The sequence below is a fragment of the Ranitomeya imitator genome, chromosome 5 (assembly GCF_032444005.1).
Source record: "Ranitomeya imitator isolate aRanImi1 chromosome 5, aRanImi1.pri, whole genome shotgun sequence".
Taxonomy (NCBI): Eukaryota; Metazoa; Chordata; class Amphibia; order Anura; family Dendrobatidae; genus Ranitomeya; species Ranitomeya imitator.
The window spans coordinates 514,935,446-514,960,515 of record NC_091286.1 but is presented as its reverse complement, the minus strand read 5'-3'; the positions used below and the strand labels follow the sequence as shown (position 1 = coordinate 514,960,515).

Here is a 25,070-nt window from a genome sequence, read left to right as displayed (position 1 = left end):
AGTGGGAGCTCTACCTATGGGGAGCTATACTAACTCTGCTGCCATACCATCAGCCCCAGTGGACTCCTTTAAGCAGTGTCTGCCATTCCTAGCGAGTACCACAGGTGGCGTCACAAACATTTATCCCATAAACTTTATTTCCAATTTATTTAACCTTTTATTGGATGCCCAGGGCCACGGACCAGGTAATTGCTGATGTGACAAATCCCCTTGAAGTACTGCCGGACCCAGCCCGAGTACCCCATGGTCCTAGCGTGTGCTCCATGTGAACTTCAATAAAGGTAATATTATTTGCTAAATATTACACTTTATAATTTTAGTGGGCAGTGCACTGTTTCCTCATCGATTCTTCCTCAATTGCTGAGTGTGTTTTCTCCTGGTGCAATCTTCCACCTCCAAGATGAAGCTTACCTACCATTCATACCCATACATAGCTTACATATCATTCATCATTTTCTACTGTACCACCTGAGCGCAACCTAAATATTAGCTTTCCTCTCAAATACAGTAAAGGATCATCCACACCGGATGCACATTTTACTATTGATACAGTTACTGTATCAATAGCAAAGTCCATATTAACACAATCAGTCAGTGTTTTACATCAGTATTTGTAAGCCAAAACCAGACCTGGGTGATAAATACCGAAGTGGTAATGTGTTTCTATTATGCTTTTCTTCTGATTGTTCCACTCCTGGTTTTGGCTTACAAATACTGATGTAAAATATTGACCAAATACTGAATGTGTGAACAAGGCCTAACACTCATTTTAAGAATGAGAACGTTTTTGCTTTTAGTAGAAAAGTCTTCTCAGCTCAACATGAGTTAGTTAAAATCCATGTGTTCCCCAATGAATATTGTTGGTACAGTTTTTCTCAGAATTCAACATTGTCTTAATCCTTCGTTGTTCTTCCTGGAAATGTGTGCAGAAATTGAAAAGCCCATTATTCACTGAAAAGATGGTTCAGAATTGTCATTTGATAGAGCATACATCAGTAAACAAGTACTGACTAAAGCAAAAAGAGCTTCATATGTGGTCACCCATCAACACCAATTTCAAGTTCAATAAAGATCCCATTCACCGATCCCCAAACAATTTCATTTTTATGAAACGTCTGACTGACATCCATGTGTTACTGCATGAAAAGGGTTGCAATGTCTACTCAAGCATTGCTCTGTGTAACCTGCTGGACAGAAACATGAGTTTTGTTGGCTCCTTTTTTATGAAAGATCAATCAGGGTAGACTATTAACTTAATCCTTCTTGACACACCATGTGCTTCTTCTTCCTCCATTTGATATATATTAATTATTTGACTTTCGTATTTTGCAAAACAAACAACAGCTAGTGTTGTCACAGACACTGGTCAGCAGGAGAGCAAGCTCAGTCAGCTTGATGTGAGGTGCATCAATCGGCCATTGCTAAATATTCCATTACCCTCCTGAAGAAGTTGGAGAGCTGCCATAAACTGGCATGAACATGCCAGAAGTCACAATAATTTGCAACTTTTCAGTCTTCTATGCCAGAAACATAAAAACTTTGATGCATTGGCCCATTTGGGAATGATACAACTAGGTCCTCTAGAGCAATTTTCCCTTTTCATGACACTGTAAAAGCCTTTTCTTTAAGGAAAGAATTTTGCAATCACACACTTGAGCTGTCGCTCATGCTCTTTTAGGCTTTTTATTGTCACTGGTTTTATCCATGTGTTACTTTTTTAGGAATATATTTGGCTACTCCTAAAATCACTGCAAGCTCTCTTTATAGGTTTGCTTTTTAACTTAAGGAAGCACTCTAATCAAAATTATTGTTATCCTCTTAATATATTGCAGTCGTCACATTATATAGCATTGTATACTTACAATTGCTCATTTTACCTTTCTACCCAGTTATTTCTTCTCTTTTCCATTAGGTCTATTACATCATGTAATTAAAAACAAACTAGCCGAATCCTTCTTAACTTTACGTAGAAACATGAAGTCTCTTTTCTCTGCATGAGTCATCACTGCAGAGACTCTGGCAGGAGGGAAAAGTAGAGCAGCTGGGTCAGGAGGTGAAGCAGGGGATGACTCATGCAGGGAAAAGAGACTTCCTGTTTCTATATACAACAGAAAAAAGAGAAGAATTAGCTGGGTAGAAAGGCAAAAAGAGCAATTGTAAGTGCACAGTGCTGTATGTATGTATAAATATACATATTACTTATACGTCTTGCTATATACAGTTTATTTCCAGAAATGAGAATGTAGCAGAAAGAAATAATCAAATATCAAATAGTCAACTAATTACTCTTTTTGACAATATTTCAATATTTTTTTTGTTATCCATCACTTCTTTATCCAAGCCATTTCTTTACTAAATATTTGCAATAACAGCAACCAAGCAGATAAAATTACTCTACACGTGTTGTGTAATATCCTTGAGTCTAGAAGTAGAAATCTTATTTCTTGACTTATTAAATGCTTATTTCGAAATAATGATTTGCTTCTGTTAACACTTTCCCTGGTTAATTTTCTTAAGGGGGCAATAGGCTAAACTAACCTCAGGCTATCAGTGCACACGTTCTTTAAAAAAATGTAATTCACTTTGTTTAGTTGATTTGGATATAAACACCGGTATATGATCATTTTAGATTCAAATTTACACTTGTAAATCTTCAGGATCTACAATTTTCAGAATATAAATGTTATCTTTTGCAATCCAATATTATGGTATTGCGTAAAGCCCTTTAGTAAGGTGCACGATGATCATAGTGATGATTTTAATTTGATCACAATTTTGAATAATATTTCACATTTAGGAGCGATTGTCATAAAGTGATTGAATTGTACAGATTATCAAAGTGTATAAATCACCCTTGGAAGTTAGTTTTTTTGTTTCTAGTCTTGCAAATATTATACTAAATGTCAATATTTAAGCTTATGATACCCAGTAAAATCTCACCTGAGAAAACTAGGATCTGACTGGAAGGATTTTGCCTGCCAGATACTTTTGTTTAGAACAGTATTCATTTTTGACGAATCTCAGTTACAGCATTCAAATATTATCTTACATCATGTCTCAAAGTTAAAATGGATATCCAGGACTTATATATTGATATGATAACCTATCCGTAGCATAAGTTACCAAGATAGGATTGTTGGGGGATACTCAGAGCCCTCAACCATTAGCTGTTTTCACTTCCGCTGTTATAAGCGACCAGAAGTAATCAATGCACAGAATAGAACACCGCTGCTCCATACATTGTTTAGTGCTTGCTGACCAATTAATGCAATTCTTCTCCTATTCATTTGGTCATCAATATGTAAAGCGAGTTCTGGACATGCCTTTAAGTCAGAAGGATCCCTTTAACATGCACTACTTCTTGTATATTAAATACAAAGCTAAGAGAGTTAACAATCTTTGGATTATTCCTTAGAAAGCTCAGCCCTGTTTAATGATATGAAAATAAATACAAAATAGCCTAGCAATAGTCTGGATTATGTGTTACTATTACTTTTTGTTGCCTGGTGTTCTTTTAGTTTTATCAACAATAGAGACCCAATAATAATGTTTATGGCTAGTTCTTGTTCCAAGTGCAAATCCTGCTATTAGTCCGCTTGAGGCTATCTTAAATAAATCATTTCCCAATAAACTGAGAGTATTTGTAATGCATTTACTAGCAGGAGCTGTACTCCTCAGCTTCATTGACTAAACAAACAGGCTCTTGTCCTGCTAGGTAATCGGACTGCCAGGACAGGATGGACCTGTAGACTGGTAAAACTCCAATCGAGTTTTTCCCTCTACTTTCACGAGATTCTTTGCAAATACCTTAAGTATTGAAACGTTGTCTTGCCCACTTGACTACTGATAAGGTCTTTCCCAGCCAGTATTGGACTCTCAGAAATGCTGCAAGCCAAATGCGCATTTTTATGGCGCGATATCTCCATTTGCCATTGATAAAGTTAATAAAATTTTTATGGTGTGACACGTGGTGAGATGCAGGGAGAGGGCCGAAGGAGCTTACCACCCTGAGAATGTGTAGCTGGAAATTTGGCCCACAGTTCCTCCTGAGGGTCCACTGGTGATCACAGGAAGATAGACGAAAAATGGGGATTCCAGCACAACCATCTAGGGATAAAATGGATTCTTTATTTAAACATACACTACTGTTCAAAAGTTTAGGGTCACTTAGAAATGTTCTTATTTTTTAAATAAGAGCACAGTTTTTTCCAATGAAGCTAACATTAAATGATTCAGAACTACAGTCTATACATTGTTAATGTGGTAAATGACTATTCTAGCTGCAAACATATGGTTTGTAATGCAATATCTTCATAGGTGTATAGTGGCCCATTTCCAACAACCATCACTCCAGTGCTCTTATGGTACTTTGTGTTTGCTAACTGTGTAAAGGTACCGTCACATTAAACGATGCTGCAGCGATCTAGACAACGATTCCGATCGCTGCAGCATCACTGTTTGGTCACTGGAGAGCTGTCACACAGACAGCTCTTCAGCGACCAACGATCCCGAAGTCCCCAGGTAACCAGGGTAAACATCGGGTTACTAAGCGCAGGGCCGCGCTTAGTAACCCGATGTTTACCCTGGTTACCATTGTAAAAGTAAAAAAAAAACACTACATACTTACATTCCTGTCGCGTCCCCCTGCCTCAGCTTCCCTGCTCTGTGTATGCGCGCTTGCCGGAAAGCAGAGCGGTGACGTCACTGCTGTGCTTTTCTTTACGGCCGGCGCTGACACTGGGGGACGCAGGGAAGCTGACGCTGAGGAACGTGACAGGAATGTAAGTATGTAGTGTTTTTTTTTTACTTTTACATTGGTAACCAGGGTAAACATCGGGTTACTAAGCCCGGCCCTGCGCTTAGTAACCCGATGTTTACCCTGGTTACCAGTGAAGACATCGCTGAATCGGCGTCACACATGCCGATTCAGCGATGTCTGCGGGAGATCCAGCGACAAAATAAACTCCTGGACTTTCCCCAGCGACCAACGATCTCCCAGCTACATCTCAAAAAGCAACGATATCGTTATGTGTGACGGTACCTTAAGAAGGCTAATGGATGGTTAGAATAGCCTTGAAAACCCTTGTGCAAGTATGTTAGCACAGCTGGAAACAGTTTGGCTCATTAGAAAACCTATAAACATGACCTTCCTTTGAGCTAGTTGAGAATCTGGAGCATTACATTTGTTGGTTTCATTATACTCTCAAAATGGCCAGAAAAAAAGAACTTTCATGTGAAACTGGACAGTCTATTCTTGTTCTTATAAATGAAGGCTATTCCATGCGAGAAATTACCAAGAAACTGAAGATTTCCTACAACGGTTGTACTACTCCCTTCAGAGGAAAGCACAAACAGGCTCTAACCAGAGTAGAAAGAGAAGTACATTAGAGTCTGTAGTTTGAGAAATTGACGCATCACAGGTTCTCAACTGTCAGCTTCATTAAATAGTACATGCAAAACGCCAGTGTCAACGTCTACATTGAACAGGCGACTCTGGGATGCTGTCCTTCAAGGCAGAGTGGCAAAGAAAAAGCCATATCGGAGACTGGCTAATAAAAGGAAAAGATTAATATGGGCAAAAGAACACAGACATTGGACAGAGGAAAATTGGAAAAAAGTGTTATGGACAGACGAATCCAAGTTTGAGGTGTTTGGATCACACAGAAGAACCTTTGTGAGACACAGAACAACTGAAAAGATGCTGGAAGAGTGTGACGCCATCTGTCAAGCATGGTGGAGGTAATATGATGGTCTGGGGTTGCTTTGGTGCTGGTAAAGTGGAGATTTGTACAAGGTTAAAGGGATTTTGAGTGAGGAAGGCTATCATTCCATTTTGCAATGCCATGCTATGCCATACCCTGTGGACAGCACTTGATTGGAGCCAATTTCATCCTACAACAGGACAATGACCTAAAGCACACCTCCAAATTATGCAAGAACTATTTAAGGAAGAAGCACGCAGCTGGTATTCTATCTTTAATGGAGAGGCCAGCGCAGTCACCAGATTTTAGCCCCATTGAGCTGTTGTGGGAGCAGCTTGACTGTATGGTACACAAAAAGTGGCCATCAAGCCAAACCAACTTGTGGGAGAGGCATCTGGAAGCATGGGGTGGAATTTATCCAGATTACCTCAGCAAATTAACTGCTAGAATGCCAATGGTCTGCAATGCTGTAGTTGCTGCAAAGGGAGCATTCTTTTGCTAAAGCAAAGTTTGAAGGAGAAAATAATTATTTCAAATAAAAATCTTTGTTTCGAACCTTGTCAATGGTAATTGACAAAAGTATGAGTTTTCATGGAAAACAAAAAATTGTCTGGGTGACCCTAAACTTTTGAACGGTAGTGTAGATAAGACATTAAAAGGCAAGGCCTCATACCTGACGCATTTCAGGTGTATACACACCCTTACTCATAGGCTCAGTTAGCGTTTCAGGTGTTAAAACACCCTTAGTCATAGGCTCATGACTAAGGGTGTGTATACACCTGAAACGTGTCAGGTATGAGGCCTTGCCTTTTAATGTTTTAACTATGTTTAAATAAAGAATCCATTTTATCCCTGGATGGTTGTGCGGGAATCTTTCCCCATTTTTCCTCTACGGTATGATGCGATAGATTGTGTGAAAAACTGAGTATTAAAAGAGATACAATTCCATGTGGCTACTATTCTTACATTTCACTAATTTAACCCTCTTGTAAAATATAGGAAGCATCAACAAGTCATGAATGTAACCAGAGAATGATTCTTCTGTATGGAGTAGGAAGAGAGCGAGATGATGCCAGACATCAAATTCGGAAACTGACCAAAGACCTGTTAAAGATTCTGAAAACAAATGGCACAAATGAATCTGCTGGTAAGTCTTCTCTTGTTTTCTCTGATTGAGTGTTGATATAAGAGGAGGACAAGAAGGAATGTTTAACATTTGTACATTACAGGCAGGACTTATGGAGCGCCGCCAGGGCTGTGGGGAACTCGGAACTGGGCTGGTTCTTAAAGGGATGTGTCTCGGTGGCAGTGATCTGGTCCGTAGCCCTGGGCGTCCAATAAAGGGGAAATAAAGTCTATGGTAGTGTTCATGATGCCACCTGTGGTATTTGGTCATGGATGACCGACGCTGCTTAAAGTGGTCCTCTGGGGTGTTGGCACTGCATCAGGGATGGTATGACTTCCCACAGGTGAAGCTTAGTCCCCAGGGCTCCCAGTATAGTAGGCAGAGATGACAGATGGTGTAGTGCCTGAAAGAATTGGAGGACACAAGGTTGCAGTATCTCTAACTTTTACTGGTGGTATGCAGCAACAGTCCAGGGTATGGATCACAGGTGGTGGTGAGGTCCGGCCAGCCTGGAAGCGATTCGGAATCCCCCTAGCCAGGTTGGTTTGAAAGCCTTCCTTACTGCACTGTGGTTTAAGTCCCTTGCTGCCTAAGGCTTCACACAAGGTCCTCACTTTCCCGCTGTCCCCTTAAGTAGGACACTAATCCGTATGGCAGGCAACTCGAGCCTTTTTTACAAATGTCCCTGGTTGCGGCGACTCCGGGCTCTTTATGCTGCTATGCCTTTGGATGTAATGGTGGACAGGCGACTTTAAATCTCCTGCCTGCCAGTTTGTGCTGTGGATGTAGAAAAGCCGCGGAAACACCATCATGTGTTTCTCAACGCAAGCAATAAATAGCCAGGTCTTTCACTGGGAAGGAACAACCACGGGAAGCGCAGCATCCATAAAGGAAAACCACCTATGCCAAAACATGGTATCCATCCACAGACAGCTGTTTCGGGGTATTTGCCCCTCATCAGTGTGGAGTAGGAAACTGGCTATTAGGAGCAGTGCCTAGTAAAAGGACTATAAACATAAGGATAAATGACCTCGGGGAGATCAAAACATCCAACACCGCGGAGTTTGTGCTGTGGGGCATACAGTTACCGCCGCAACCTCAGAATTCCGGCTTCCAGAGTTACTTGCTCTGATTTTGGAGTTAGCCTTTTTGCAGCTCCACTCTCAGTATCTTTCCTCTCCTTTGCCTCTTCTCCCCTCGCAGTCTCTCACAGACTGCTCTGTCCCTCTCTTCTCTTTCCAGGTGCTGCAGAACCACATGTCTGCATGGGCCCAGCTTACCACTCCTCCCTCCTCTCTGACAGACTGACTAACTCCTCCTCCAGCCTGAATATATAGGAAAGCCACCCACAAACTGGATCAGAGCTACCCCTTCTGGCTTGGAGTCAGAACAGTGTTGTGTGAATGTGCTATCTGTTAAAGGGATGCTTCCTTGCTTCCAAGCATGGCATCACCCTCCCTATGAGGAAGGCAATACCTGTTATGGCTGGCAATCGGGCAACACAGCGTGCAGTAATCAGCGCACATACAGAGATCTGGCAATAACCAAAAACAATAGGACGAGCTCTGAGACGTGGAATCTCTGTAGACTGCAGTACCTGATCTATCCTCACACAACTATAAGCAGCAGTGGATTGCGCCTATCACTACCTATGCAACTCGACACTGCCTGAGGAGCTGACTAGCCTGAAGATAGAAATACAAGCCTGACTTACCTCAGAGAAATACCCCAAAGGAATAGGCAGCCCCCCACATATAATGACTGTTAGCAAGATGAAAAGACAAACGTAGGAATGAAATAGATTCAGCAAAGTGAGGCCCGATATTCTAGACAGAGCGAGGATAGCAAAGAGAACTATGCAGTCTACAAAAAACCCTAAAACGAAAACCACGCAAAGGGGCAAAAAGACCCACCGTGCCGAACTAACAGCACGGCGGTGCACCCCTTTGCTTCTCAGAGCTTCCAGCAAAAGTTAATAGCAAGCTGGACAGAAAAAACAGAAAACAAACTAGAAGCACTTATCTAGCAGAGCAGCAGGCCCAAGGAAAGATGCAGTAGCTCAGATCCAACACTGGAACATTGACAAGGAGCAAGGAAGACAGACTCAGGTGGAGCTAAATAGCAAGGCAGCCAACGAGCTCACCAAAACACCTGAGGGAGGAAGCCCAGAGACTGCAATACCACTTGTGACCACAGAAGTGAACTCAGCCACAGAATTCACAACAGTACCCCCCCCTTGAGGAGGGGTCACCGAACCCTCACCAGAACCCCCAGGCCGACCAGGATGAGCCACATGAAAGGCACGAACAAGATCTGGGGCATGGACATCAGAGGCAAAAACCCAGGAATTATCTTCCTGAGCATAACCCTTCCATTTGACCAGATACTGGAGTTTCCGTCTAGAGACACGAGAATCCAAAATCTTCTCCACAATATACTCCAATTCCCCCTCCACCAAAACAGGGGCAGGAGGCTCCACAGATGGAACCATAGGTGCCACGTATCTCCTCAACAACGACCTATGGAATACATTATGTATGGAAAAGGAGTCTGGGAGGGTCAGACGAAAAGACACCGGATTGAGAATCTCAGAAATCCTATACGGACCAATAAAACGAGGTTTAAATTTAGGAGAGGAAACCTTCATAGGAATATGACGAGAAGATAACCAAACCAGATCCCCAACACGAAGTCGGGGTCCCACACGGCGTCTGCGATTAGCGAAAAGCTGAGCCTTCTCCTGGGACAAGGTCAAATTGTCCACTACCTGAGTCCAGATCTGCTGCAACCTGTCCACCACAGAATCCACACCAGGACAGTCCGAAGACTCAACCTGTCCTGAAGAGAAACGAGGATGGAACCCAGAATTGCAGAAAAATGGAGAGACCAAGGTAGCCGAGCTGGCCCGATTATTAAGGGCGAACTCAGCCAACGGCAAAAATGACACCCAATCATCCTGGTCAGCGGAAACAAAACATCTCAGATATGTTTCCAAGGTCTGATTGGTTCGTTCGGTCTGGCCATTAGTCTGAGGATGGAAGGCCGAGGAGAAAGATAGGTCAATGCCCATCCTACCACAAAAGGCTCGCCAGAACCTCGAGACAAACTGGGAACCTCTGTCAGAAACAATATTCTCAGGAATGCCATGTAAACGAACCACATGCTGGAAGAACAAAGGCACCAAATCAGAGGAGGAAGGCAATTTAACCAAGGGCACCAGATGGACCATTTTAGAAAAGCGATCACAGACCACCCAAATGACCGACATTTTTTGAGAAACGGGAAGGTCAGAAATGAAATCCATCGAAATATGTGTCCAAGGCCTCTTCGGGACCGGCAAGGGCAAAAGCAACCCACTGGCACGTGAACAGCAGGGCTTAGCCCTAGCACAAATTCCACAGGACTGCACAAAAGCACGCACATCCCGTGACAGAGATGGCCACCAGAAGGATCTAGCAACCAACTCCCTGGTACCAAAGATTCCTGGATGACCGGCCAGCACCGAACAATGAAGTTCAGAGATAACTTTACTAGTCCACCTATCAGGGACGAACAGTTTCTCGGCCGGACAACGATCAGGTTTATTAGCCTGAAATTTCTGCAACACTCTCCGCAAATCAGGGGAGATGGCAGACACAATGACTCCTTCCTTGAGGATACTCGCCGGCTCAGATAACCCCGGAGAGTCGGGCACAAAACTCCTAGACAGAGCATCCGCCTTCACATTTTTAGAGCCCGGAAGGTATGAAATCACAAAATCAAAACGAGCAAAAAATAACGACCAACGGGCCTGTCTAGGATTCAAGCGCTTGGCAGACTCAAGATAAGTAAGGTTCTTATGATCAGTCAAAACCACCACGCGATGCTTAGCACCCTCAAGCCAATGACGCCACTCCTCGAATGCCCACTTCATGGCCAGCAACTCTCGGTTGCCCACATCATAATTACGCTCAGCAGCAGAAAATTTCCTGGAAAAGAAAGCACATGGTTTGAACACTGAGCAACCAGAACCTCTCTGTGACAAAACCGCCCCTGCACCAATCTCAGAAGCATCAACCTCGACCTGGAACGGAAGAGAAACATCAGGTTGACACAACACAGGGGCACAGCAAAAACGACGCTTCAACTCCTGAAAAGCTTCCACGGCAGCAGAAGACCAATTAACCAAATCAGCACCCTTCTTGGTCAAATCGGTCAATGGTCTGGCAATGCTAGAAAAATTACAGATGAAGCGACGATAAAAATTAGCAAAGCCCAGGAATTTCTGCAGACTTTTTAGAGATGTCGGCTGAGTCCAATCCTGGATGGCCTGAACCTTAACCGGATCCATCTCGATAGTAGAAGGGGAAAAGATGAACCCCAAAAATGAAACTTTCTGCACACCGAAGAGACACTTTGATCCCTTCACGAACAAGGAATTAGCACGCAGTACCTGGAAAACCATTCTGACTTGCTTCACATGAGACTCCCAATCATCTGAGAAGATCAAAATGTCATCCAAGTAAACAATCAAGAATTTATCCAGATACTCACGGAAAATGTCATGCATAAAAGACTGAAAAACAGATGGAGCATTGGCAAGTCCGAACGGCATCACCAGATACTCAAAATGACCCTCGGGCGTATTAAATGCCGTTTTCCATTCATCTCCCTGCCTGATTCTCACCAGATTATACGCACCACGAAGATCAATCTTAGTAAACCAACTAGCCCCCTTAATCCGAGCAAACAAGTCAGAAATCAATGGCAAGGGATACTGAAACTTAACAGTGATCTTATTAAGAAGGCGGTAATCAATACACGGTCTTAGCGAACCATCCTTCTTGGCTCCAAAAAAGAACCCTGCTCCCAATGGTGACGACGATGGGCGAATATGTCCCTTCTCCAGGGACTCCTTCACATAACTGCGCATAGCGGTGTGTTCAGGTACGGACAAATTAAATAAACGACCCTTAGGGAATTTACTACCAGGAATCAGATCGATAGCACAATCACAATTCCTATGCGGAGGTAGGGCATCAGACTTGGACTCTTCAAATACATCCTGAAAGTCCGACAAGAACTCTGGGATGTCAGAAGGAATGGATGACGAAATAGAGAAAAATGGAACATCACCATGTACTCCCTGACAACCCCAGCTGGTTACCGACATAGAGTTCCAATCCAATACTGGATTATGGGTTTGTAGCCATGGCAACCCCAACACGACCACATCATGCAAATTATGCAGTACCAGAAAGCGAATAACTTCCTGATGTGCAGGAGCCATGCACATGGTCAGCTGGGCCCAGTACTGAGGCTTATTCTTGGCCAAAGGTGTAGCATCAATTCCTCTCAACGGAATAGGACACCGCAAAGGCTCCAAGAAAAATCCACAACGTTTAGCATAATCCAAATCCATCAGATTCAGGGCAGCGCCTGAATCCACAAACGCCATGACAGAATACGATGACAAAGAGCACATTAAGGTAATGGACAAAAGGAATTTGGACTGTACAGTACCAATAACGGCAGAGCTATCGAACCGCCTAGTGCGTTTAGGACAATTAGAAATAGCATGAGTAGAATCACCACAATAGAAACACAGTCTGTTCAGACGTCTGTGTTCTTGCCGTTCTACTTTAGTCATAGTCCTGTCGCACTGCATAGGCTCAGGTTTACTCTCAGACAATACCGCCAGATGGTGCACAGATTTACGCTCGCGCAAGCGACGACCGATCTGAATGGCCAAGGACATAGACTCATTCAAACCAGCAGGCATAGGAAATCCCACCATTACATCCTTAAGAGCTTCAGAGAGACCCTTTCTGAACAAAGCCGCTAGTGCAGATTCATTCCACAGAGTGAGTACTGACCACTTCCTAAATTTCTGACAATATACTTCTACATCATCCTGACCCTGGCATAAAGCCAGCAGATTTTTCTCAGCCTGATCCACTGAATTAGGCTCATCGTAAAGCAATCCCAGCGCCTGGAAAAATGCATCAACATTACTCAATGCAGAATCTCCTGGTGCAAGAGAAAACGCCCAGTCCTGTGGGTCGCCGCGCAAAAAAGAAATTATAATCAAAACCTGTTGAATAGGATTACCAGAAGAATGAGGTTTCAAGGCCAAAAATAGCTTACAATTATTTCTGAAGCTCAGGAACTTAGTTCTGTCACCAAAAAACAAATCAGGAATCGGAATTCTTGGTTCTAGCATCGATTTCTGATCAATAGTATCTTGAATCTTTTGTACATTTACAACGAGATTATCCATTGAGGAGCACAGAGCCTGAATATCCATGTCCACAGCTGTGTCCTGAAGCACTCTAATGTCTAGGGGAAAAAAAAGACTGAAGACAGAGCTAAGAAAAAAAAATGATGTCAGGATTTCTTTTTCCCTCTATTGGGAATCATTGGGAGGCTCCTTGTACTGTTATGGCTGGCAATCAGGCAACACAGCGTGCAGTAATCAGCGCACATACAGAGATCTGGCAATAACCAAAAACAATAGGACGAGCTCTGAGACGTGGAATCTCTGTAGACTGCAGTACCTGATCTATCCTCACACAACTATAAGCAGCAGTGGATTGCGCCTATCACTACCTATGCAACTCGACACTGCCTGAGGAGCTGACTAGCCTGAAGATAGAAATACAAGCCTGACTTACCTCAGAGAAATACCCCAAAGGAATAGGCAGCCCCCCACATACAATGACTGTTAGCAAGATGAAAAGACAAACGTAGGAATGAAATAGATTCAGCAAAGTGAGGCCCGATATTCTAGACAGAGCGAGGATAGCAAAGAGAACTATGCAGTCTACAAAAAACCCTAAAACGAAAACCACGCAAAGGGGCAAAAAGACCCACCGTGCCGAACTAACAGCACGGCGGTGCACCCCTTTGCTTCTCAGAGCTTCCAGCAAAAGTTAATAGCAAGCTGGACAGAAAAAACAGAAAACAAACTAGAAGCACTTATCTAGCAGAGCAGCAGGCCCAAGAAAAGATGCAGTAGCTCAGATCCAACACTGGAACATTGACAAGGAGCAAGGAAGACAGACTCAGGTGGAGCTAAATAGCAAGGCAGCCAACGAGCTCACCAAAACACCTGAGGGAGGAAGCCCAGAGACTGCAATACCACTTGTGACCACAGAAGTGAACTCAGCCACAGAATTCACAACAAATTCCACTGTGACAACCGAACTTCTGAGGTGTCACACTTACATTAAACTCTTTCATAGGTCTTTGACTTCTGGAAAAACCTATTTTCAGATAAAGAATCTTGTCTATTAATGCACTCTAAAGGGATTGTTAAATATGGCAATTCCACCTTCATTTATGTCAATGAATATTATTTTATGCACTTGCCTAATCTTAACAATGCCTATCCTGGGGATTTTCTAGTTGATTATAGCTTCTTTTATCTACCAGTTTTACAGTCTTTGTATGGATATGCTTGACAATTTCATAGTACTGTGCACCATTTCACAATCAAAGTGATTTTCCAGGACTTTGCTTATTTTTTTGCTGCGGTTAACATAGAGGTAGGTATTTGCTTACTACCTGCCTGTTCTGCCCATTGCCTATCTCTGCCGGCTCAGAGTGGTCACTGACCACTCCTGCTGGTGATTCTTCTGCTTCATTTGACCCCACATCAGTAAAGCTGCTCTTCCTCTCCCCATCTGTTCTGTCAGTAGTGAATCACTGATGACGTCATGCTGATAGACTGCCTACTTCCCACAGTTAGGCAGGAGCCAGATGTCAATCAGCATGACATCAGCAGTAATACCGCATCAGCAGAGTGAAGAAGAGAAGAAGCTGACGTCACCAGAAGCTGGTGAATCACCAGCAGGAGCGGTCTGTGACATTTCTGAGACAGCAATCATCAGTGCTGAGCACAACAGGCAGGTAGGTAGCAACTACTTGCGTGTAAGTTCTTAACCCACAGCAAAATATAAGCAAAGTCCCGGATAACCCCTTTAACATACTAAGCAAAAATGTGATTTTGTACTTTGCATTCATTACTATAATAGGCTAAGTTCACACTAGGCGTATTTGCTGTGTGTTTTAGTGTGTCTTTTATGCTAATTTTCAGCTGCTTTTTACAGGACCAACAAGGCCTATGAGATATCAGAAATCTCATGCACATACAATTTTTTTGTTATCGGTATTTTGTGCTTTGCTTGTTTTTTGGACATAGAGCATGTCACTTCTATCAGCATTTTTTCAGCTTTTTTTCAGCTTTTTTCACCCAATTACTTGAATGGGTGGTGAAAAACGCACCAAAAATGCAAGTATCAGGTCTTGCTGCATTTTTTGTGCCAAAACCTAATTCTATGGAGTAGGGCTTATTTTCAACACTAAACTTTATCAGCATGCACAAGAAACAAATGTAGGATGCTAAAACCGCCTAAAAAACACCGCAAAAATGCAAGAAAAAACAAGGAAAGCATACTTTTTTTCTGCAGCTTATTTCCTGCCAAGAGATCAGGTTTTCCTGCAAAAAAAAGCCTAATGTTAACTCACCCTAAGGCTGCCATCACACTATCAGTATTTGGTCAGTATTTTACATCAGTATTTGTAAGCCAAAACCAGGAGTGGAACAATTAGAGGAACAGTATAATAGAAACATATGCACCACTTCTGCATTTATCACCCTCTCCTGGTTTTGGCTTACAAATACTGATGTAAAATACTGACCAAATACTGCTAGTGTGACGGCAGCCTTACTCTGCCTTTTTCAACTATAATAGGTGTGATATGCAAGATATTATATACAAACTGTAAGGAAGCATGGGGGCAAAGTAATGTACTAGAGAACAGTGTTTCTCTCAATGTTTGTAAGCAAAGTGCTCCCTACTCAAATAACTACAACAAAACCCCCTAAGGCAGAGGAATAGCTAAGGGTTCGGCACAGGAAGGCGAAAGCACTCTTAGAAAACACGTAAACCAGGCAATACCTGCTTACAACTGCATGGGTACATCTTAATTATACTGGATGATTCTGCAGTTTTTTGTCTAATTATGGCAATGCCCAATTTCGTTGTTTACATGTTCTACAAATTAAAGAAAAAATAAGTAAAACATTCTGCTACAGCTAATCCAAACATTAAGATTTAGTCTGGGGTACAGCATCAACTGTGTCTGTAAAATATGCTTTCAATATCAGATCAGTGAGGGGTACGACATCCAGCACCCCCCCCCACACACACACACACACACACACTAATCAGCTATTACAAGCTCACATGGCAGCCAGATGTAAACACATTAAATGAAGCTGCGTTGCACAGCTCCACTCATTGTGTAGTGGCTGGTGTCAGGTACCATAGAAAACCACAGGATTTTTTGAACAGAAGCTGTTCTGCAGAACCCGGCAGTGGCCTCTACAAATTTATTGGAGATCAGCATGCTTATATCTGACAGCTGCTTGAGTTGGTAACAGCTGATTGGTGAGGGTGCTGGATATCGGACATTGAAGACACTGTCGGATATTGATGACATGACATAAGAATAGATCATAAATATTTTCTGACCAGACAACATCAAGTTGCAAAAATTCCAAAGATTTTTTGCCACTTGTGTGTGATACATAGCAACATAAGCATCAACATACTGAGATTTTTTAACAGGTAATAATTGTTAAAGCTCCTGTGTAGTGCCTGCCTTTGAGGGGTTGTCTTCCTCATTTTAAAGTTATCATTTTAAATGGAATCTCTCACCCTTGGGAAACTTTTCAGCTATTAATATGGGCATACAGGTAATAGAAATGTTAATCTAGTCTTACCTGTATGCCTCATAGTTGCTGTCTAGATGTTGAGCAATAGACTTATTTCATTATTCTAATGATTTCTTCCAGGCTCTGTGACGAGCGGTGCCTGGAAGAAATCTCTGCCTCAGCTCTTCATTACACTATCACCCCCCTCCCATGCACTTCCTGTAACGTGCAGTTGCTGTGCCTGAATCCCACGCCGGAATCTCGGGCACGCATCCTGCACTTCCTTGACAATCTGTAGCTCTTCCTTCTTTCTATGGTCCGGTTCTTGTGTGCAGTCGCCGAAGCACAAGAACGCTGAACACACTGACCATAGAGAGAAGGAATAGGTTCAGATTGTCGAGCGAGTGCAGGGCACATACGCGGGATTCCGGAGTCATAACTGAACATCACAGGTTGATAGTATAATGAGGGGAGGCAGGGATTTCTTCCAGGTACTGCACACCCCGGAGCCTGGAAGAATTCCTTAACATAATGAAATAAAAGTCAGTTTCTCCACATCTAGATAGCAGCTATGAGGCATACAGGTAAGACTAGATTACATTTCTATTACCTGTATGCCCATAGTAATAGCTGAAAAGTGTCCCAGGGGGTGACAGATTCCCTTTAAAAATTGGTCTAATGTGCTGTAAAACTAAAAAAAAATAATTCCAATTTAGGCTGCTCTTCTATACTGCTGCTCTGATGCCTCTCCAGGCTTCATGAAAGGTCTTCTGACAGAGAACTGACATATGACCACTACCACCAATCACTGGCCACAGCAGTAATTTGTTGGTCACTCCTCTACCCACTGTTTATCATGCACCAACCCCATTGGAAGAGGAAGCAAGGAGACCTACAAGTGACCTGGGCAATGTTACAAAAGGGAAATGGAAGCTTGGTAGATGAGTATCATTTTTTCAATTGTTAGATTAAGGTAGGTCTGTTTGTAGCATAAAAAAGGGGAGGACAACCCTCTAAGCTTTGTGTCAAGGACAAGGAATTATGTATGTATATTTTATCTGACCCATGTCCCAGACACCTTGTGATGACTGCACTCTGTGATGTGCTCATAGTGTCAGAGAGCAAGAGGCGTAAAGATAATGGGCCAGACCCAACTGTGACATTGAGGATCAGAGCTCACTCACAGACAGCTGCGCTGTAGACACCTAGTAAAATTACAGATTAAGAACCACCCAAGAACCCCATAAAGACGTGAGGTGTATGTCCTGGGGTACACATAAGACAGGTTGGGAATACAAGCCCTGCACGACTGACCTTGGTGCCCGACTCCTCCTTTACACATTGTCCTCTTCACAATTTGCTATCTAATAACTTTAATCTCTACATATATAACCGATAAAAGTCTGGTTTATATTACTACAGATATATTAAAGGATTTCTCTGCCAATTTTTGAAAACTAGCAGCAAGAAAGAGTGTCATGATAAAATGAAAAAATGTTATTTACCACTCCGAATCTCTGTTGCTCCTGCCTTGATTCCTCGATGGTGTCTGCCAAGATCAGAATTGAAGACGTCCCATCCATTCAGTAAACCTAATCTCAGAGCCAATCATGGTCCTAGGCGGAGATACCACTGGAGGTGTCAGGGGTTTGGAGTGTTACGTAACAATTATTTCTGTATTTTATCAGGATCCTTGCTTCTGGCTTGTTTTGAAAACATGGTGGAAAACCTCCTTCTTCCCATCTACTTTAAGATGTGCATATTATCAATTGAAGACAGCAATACAGTAATTTGCACTTTTAGGGTTAATGTTGGCTACTAAGTAACACAAAGCTGGAGGTAATAGCAAATATTGTGTTACTGAGGCCGTGATCTTGAAATGTATGTTATTTGCAGAACATGAGAATATTTCTTTGTGCGGCAGAACTAAACTCAGACAGAAATGATTAGCAATTAATTATTACTTATTGCTTTTCACTACAAAGTTTTGAAAAGTATCAAGAAAGCAGGATATGGTTAGAGAAAGTTCTAATATTTTATCCTAAAGTCAGCCAATAGGACAATGCGGATATACACAGCAATCCGAGCAAAGGAAGAGTAACAAAAACTCAAATTACCGAGTACTGACCAAATGTATTCTGTGTTAGGAATTTACCATATTTCCAATTTGATCCTCATTTGTTATATTCTTGCTTATGTGCTGCTGGTATAGAGCTTCCTCCCGCTTTCTCTTACAGCAGATCTGTACTAATCGCCTATGCACTGTCACATCTCACGTACTTCCCATTAGTACATCTGCAGAACATTAGCGGCATCAGAGAACAGATGTCCCTTTTTATAGTGAAATTAATGTTTTATAGTGAAATGTTCTCCTAAAATACGTGTGTTGTAGAAGCTAATGATGTTACTGCACTCCTCAGTGACTGAATGTAGAGCGCTCTGAATTTAGGACAGAGAAAGAACAAACATTAACGTGAGCCAGTCTATTTCTAATGTTTTACCAAACAAGTATCCAAAATGGATTGAACGTCAGTACTGGAATATACAATGGGGATAAGTCAAGTACTAAATCACAGATAGAAAGATACTGTCAGGTGCTGGTCAGTACGTAGTTCATTAAGGATGTGATGAGTGAAATGAGGCCAATTCTTGGGGACATTGGTCCCGATTCGTTAAGGGTGGCGTGTCATACACCAATCTTAATGGGGGGCATGCAGGAATAAGATATGCCAAATTCACTAAAAGTCAGGCACTCACCACTTAATGAGTTTGCCGCATCTTATCAGTGACAGGAGCCTCTATGCGGCTCCCTAGAAATGTTGCACCAGTCAAGCACTTTCGTAATTTTTCTGGCATAAGAAACGCCACCACTATTGATTAATAGGGTTGAACTAAACGAATCGGACAAAATCAAAAATCGCCGACTTTTGGCAAAGTTGGGTTTCATGAAACCCGACCCAATCCTAGTGTGGGATCGGCCATGAGGTAGGCAATCTGCGCGCAAAAGTCGCGTTTCGTATGATGCTGTCAGCGCCATTTTTCAGCCAATGAAGGAGGACGCAGAGTGTGGGCAGCGTGATGACATAGGTCTCGGTCCCCACCATCTTAGAGAAGGGCATGACAGTGATTGGCTTGCTTTCTGCGGCATCACAGGGGCTATAAAGGGGCGGGCATATAGTTAGGGAGGGAAGATTAACTTTGTAAGAAGGAACATAAACCAGCTCACCCGTGATACAGCAACCAAACCTCGGGAGCATGGACCCGCTGTGTCCAGGCGTACAAGATCCCAAAAAAGAAAGAAATGTCCAGCTTCACCGAGTCCGTAAAAAAGCGTGATTAAGGGAGCCTAGTCTCCAGAAACGCGTTGAGATTCTTACCCATATGGTTGTGCTGAAGTCTGTATCCTCCATGTTTATAGTTTGTGAATAAAGAAAACGCTTTTTTACGGACTCGGTGAAGTTGGACATTTCTTTCTTTTTTTAGGGAAGATTAACCCCCAAACCGCTTGTGCTGTAGCGATTTCCACTGTCCAACACCACCATTTTTTTGCAGGGACAGTGGAGGTTATATTTTTGTGCATCAGCTCTGTAGCTTATTAGGCTGCCTTATAAGGCTCCCTGATAGCTGCATTGCTGTTTGCATGCTGCTGTGCAAACCAACTGCTTTTTTAAAAGCAAAAATCCTGTTGCTCCTTTCTGCACAGTTATCTTGTTTATTTGTCCACACTTTTGTGTGCAGCAGTCCTTTTTATTGCTGCCATACTTGTCCTGAGATCATTGTAGGGAGATTAAAATTGTACTACAGTCCTTGTATTTTTTCATACTGTATATCAGCCAGCCACTTTCTGCTACTTACATTGTGTTGTTTTATGCACAAGGCCTGAGGTTTGGTTCAGTCTCCCAAACAAATAAGTGAAATTCAAATGATCACAAAGTGGATATATTTCAGTCCTGATAGTTTGTAGTATATCTGCCAGCCACTTTCTGCCACTTACATTGTGTTGTTTTATGCACAGGGCCTGAGGTTTGGTTCAGTCTCCCTAAAAATAAGTGAGATTCAAATTATCACAAAGTGGATATACTTCAGTCCTGTTAGTTTGTGGTATATCAGCCAGCCACTTTCTGTGTTATGATGAGGTAATTCAGTACCACAATGGACATAGAAGTCAGAGCACATACAGTGACCTGACAATAACCCAAAAACATAGAACGAGCACTGAGACGTGGGAACTCTGCTGACCGCAATCCCTAATCCTCTCCAACCACACTAGAGGCAGCCGTGGATTGCGCCTAACACTCCCTATGCAACTCGGCACAGCCTGAGAAACTAGCTAGCCTGAAGATAGAAAATAAGCCTACCTTGCCTCAGAGAAATACCCCAAAGGAAAAGGCAGCCCCCACATATAATGACTGTGAGTTAAGATGAAAAGACAAACGTAGAGATGAAATAGATTTAGCAAAGTGAGGCACGACTTTCTGAACAGAGCGAGGATAGGAAAGGTAACTTTGCGGTCAACACAAAACCCTACAAACAACCACGCAAAGGGGGCAAAAAGACCCTCCGTACCGACTAACGGCACGGAGGTACACCCTCTGCGTCCCAGAGCTTCCAGCAAGCAAGAAAAACCAAATAAGCAAGCTGGAAAGGAAAAAACAGCAAACAAAATAACAAAAGCGGAACTTAGCTATGTAGAGCAGCAGGCCACAGGAACGATCCAGGAGGAAGCAAGTCCAATACTAGAACATTGACTGGAGGCCAGGATCAAAGCACTAGGTGGAGTTAAATAGAGCAGCACCTAACGACTTCACCACATCACCTGAGGAAGGAAACTCAGAAGCCGCAGTACCACTCTCCTCCACCAACGGAAGCTCATAGAGAAAATCAGCCGAAGTACCACTTGTGACCACAGGAGGGAGCTCTGCCACAGAATTCACAACATTTCTGCCACTTACGTTGTGTTGTTTTATGCACAGGGCCTGAGGTTTGGTTCAGTCTCCCAAAAAAATAAGTGAAATTCAAATTATCACAAAGTGGATATATTTTAGTCCTGTTAGTTTGTCGTATATCAGCCAGCCACTTTCTGCCACTTACATTGTGTTGTTTTATGCACAGGGCCTGAGGTTTGGTTCAGTCTCCCCAAAAAAAGGGAGATTTTAACTCTCAACAAGTTTATATACAGCTTCTACCTTGTTTTACAGTACCATATAATGGTTGTTATTTTGGTTAGATTTTCCAAAAAATGAGGAAGTCTGGTGGAAGAGCTGACATGACAGGTACTGCTGCATCTTTTCAAAGTGGCAGGAGACAGCATTTGTCCAGTATGGTTACAAACTACTTTTCCTCCTTTATCGATGTTCTCCCTCACAGGTCATTCCCCTTTGATTACTGTGCATCTAAAATAGACACCTGGCCAGAATTGGAAGAATATGCATTACAGGAGCTCGCTTGCCCTGCTGCTAGTGTGCTATCAGAAAGAGTCTTCAGTGCTGCTGGTTCAATACTGACCGAAAAAAGGACACGTCTGGCTACCCAGAATGTTGATGATCTAACCTTCATTAAAATGAACCAATCATGGATTTCAAATTATTTTGCCCACCTTCCCCTGCTGATACGTAGCTTGCCGGAAAAATGTCTTGCTTTTGGCCTCCTCTTACTGACTTCTCCAATTCCTCCATTTGCAGTTGCTGAATGTCCACCATAGGCCATTTTTATACATCCTTAAATGGGCTGACTCCCCCCACAGGGCCGTGGTCACCACCTGGCGCAAGCACCCATGCGAGTGCCGTTTGCCTGGAAAGGTGGGTGTGCCCACTCTTGGGCGACGGCACTGGCACAGGGTCCCTCATAGTACAATGAAGTGTCTCTGACGGTGGTGGTGCACAACCAACGTCAGACACACCGTTGTACTATGTGTGGCCCTGTGCCAGTACCGCCGCCCATGAGAGAGTGTTCCCCCCAGCTCGAACAGTGCTTTACCACTTGCAATACTTACCTCTCCCTGCTCCACCACTGTGTAGTCTGTGCTGTTAAATCCTTCAATGGCACTGCCAATACAAATGTGTTGAAATGATAGATGATAGTTAAAATATACAGGGGCCCTGGCCTCCATTTAGACCAGTTAATACTTTGCTCCTACTATCACTGTCTGCTACTCAGCAGAGGAGCCTACCCCTTGTACCTAGCTATGCTGCCCGTTTAGTCCTGTTACCAATTTTGAACTGCATTTAGCCTACTTTAATATTTGGGCCTACTAACTGTGTCTGCCACTCATTACAGTTGCCCACCACTGAACAAAACAATGCTGCCCGTTTAGTCCTGTTAACAATTTTGAACTGCATTTAGCCTACTTTAGTATTTGGGAATACTAACTGTGTTTGCCACTCATTACAGTTGTCCTCCACTGAACAAAACAATGCTGCCCGTTTAGTCCTGTTAACAATTTTGAACTGCATTTAGCCTACTTTATTATTTGGGCCTATATCTGTGTTTCCTCCTCATCCTGACCATTGCCCAGCCACTGCTAGATAAGTCTGCTGGTACATTGACCCAGACCACTACATTCCCCTTGCAATCTACACAGCCAGAATCTGACCCTGCTGAAAGTCAGGTTCCCCTTCCCGCATACTATACCACCTTACACAGGGACAAAGAGGAAGGTGCAGATGAAATTGCAGGTTCCTTCATCAGGTAGGGGCATACTTGTTGGCAACGTCACTGGCACAGGGCCCTCATGGTACGCAAAAGTGTCTCTGCCAGTGGGAGGCGCCACCCACCGTCAAACACACCGCCGTACTATGAGGCGCCTTGTGCCAGTGCCAATGAGTGGGCCCCCATGCTTCCTCAGGATCACAGCACTTGCAAAGTTGAAATACTTACCTCTCCCTGCTCCATTGCCATGACGTATTCCGCGTTTCCTGGGCCCACAAAAATCTTGAGCCAGCCCTACCCCCCCATCTTTAGCCAAATGACCCTCAGTTTTCAATGCCTAACTACTATTATAAAGTAAATTAAGATTGACAAGCTTAAGTAATAAGAATTGATGTTTTTGGCATTAAAATGGGCACTGTAGGTGTTTTCCTGGCCTCCACTCACTGCCGACTTTGATTCCCCATTGACTTGTATTGCGTTTCGTGTTTCAGTCAGCCCCAGACTTTTCGCAATAATCGGCCGATTTCACCCGGCCCGACTTTTGACAAAGTCGGGTTTCGCGAAACCCGACTCGATCCGAAAAAATTAAAAGTCGTTCAACTCTATTGATTAATTTTACAGGCGGCTGCAGCCATAACTCCTCCAGCCTAGGCTCCTCTCACATGTTGCCCATTTTGGCAGAGCTGAACGAAACTGGTTTATTTATGCCTATAGTCGCTAGCCTTTTATGAGAAGTTCACCAAAGTTAACACTAAATGTAAGATCTGTATTACCTTCATATTATTAAGTCTATTCAAATCTGTTCACTACCATTTTTTTAGTGCATGGAGTGACTTTAGGGGGCTTGAATAAGTCCAGAAACATTTCTAAGGGTTCGCTCACACAAATATATTAATCGGAAGAGTGCTATCCAATTTTTTATTGGATAGCACTCGAATCAATGTTTTTGAATGGGGCAGAATGCTGTGATTTCACTCTGAAACTGGAAGTTACTCTCCCATTCAACTCTATGGCCGTGTGGAAAGCATAGATAGATAGTTGGATTTCCGTGGCCTCACAAAATGGAGAAAATGGAAACATTTTTTTTCCATTTTCTCCTCAGTGTGTGCGGATTCTCTCATCCAAATCGTATCGTAAGTTTTATCTGAGTGTCATTAGCGTAATCGACCCCATTCTCTCTGGTGAGAGAATCTATGGTCATGTGACCTCGGCCTAAAGGTGGTTTTACAATGAAAGATTTTTGTCTATAGCTGGTGAAGACTGACCATGTATCAAGTCACTCAACACTCGTTTTACCAGGTTGAACAGTCTGTAAACTGTTGGCAGCACATTCCCTTCTTACACAGGCCAGTGTGCTGTCAACAATGTTGACTTTTGAATCTGAATAATCCACAATAAACACTCTTTCGGCTGTTTATTGGAATGTAAGAGCATTTTCTCCATTATTACTTCTTTATTTTACACTTCTCCAAGCCCCTTTACAGATGTTTGCATGCATCAAAAGGAATAGGAATATCTATAGTGGACAATAACAGAACAGAAGTCGCTAACTCGTTTTTGCACTCTTCACATAACTACATATTTACATGAATAGCTGTGAATGATGGTAGCTGATTTGTTAACCATTGATTAAAGTTTTATTCATTTTAGTGGTTTTTAAATGTTCAATTTTAACAAGCATTTAACTTGTTTTTGTACACAATGGGTACACAGTAGCCATTATTAGGGGGAAGACAAAATAATTCTTTTAAATCTATTATATTAGCTGGAGGATCCCATTTTTAAATTTAGGGATTTCTAAAATAACAAAACTAACACAGATCTGGCAAGTGAAGCCTTCTCAAATCGGGGGGGGGAGGGGGGGTCTACACAAAATAGAGTATTATATTCTGTT

The 25,070-nt window shown here is 42.7% G+C and overlaps 2 protein-coding genes across 4 annotated transcripts in view; both read right to left on the bottom strand.

Moving 5' to 3' along the window:
* P2RY12 (purinergic receptor P2Y12) overlaps positions 1 to 25,070 on the bottom strand; it is an 88,308-nt gene that overhangs the window by 57,117 nt on the left and 6,121 nt on the right. Inside the window, exon 1 of one of the 2 annotated variants that reach the window (XM_069727509.1) lies at positions 18,034 to 18,081. The exons of the other annotated variant lie outside the window; for it this stretch is intronic. The gene's annotated coding sequence lies outside the window, so the exon portion shown is untranslated. Of the gene's footprint in view, positions 1 to 18,033; positions 18,082 to 25,070 lie in introns of those variants that run through there. 2 annotated transcript variants of the gene reach the window in all.
* LOC138638300 (P2Y purinoceptor 13-like) overlaps positions 1 to 25,070 on the bottom strand; it is a 273,462-nt gene that overhangs the window by 242,274 nt on the left and 6,118 nt on the right. Inside the window, exon 1 of one of the 2 annotated variants that reach the window (XM_069727503.1) lies at positions 18,034 to 18,074. The exons of the other annotated variant lie outside the window; for it this stretch is intronic. The gene's annotated coding sequence lies outside the window, so the exon portion shown is untranslated. Of the gene's footprint in view, positions 1 to 18,033; positions 18,075 to 25,070 lie in introns of those variants that run through there. 2 annotated transcript variants of the gene reach the window in all.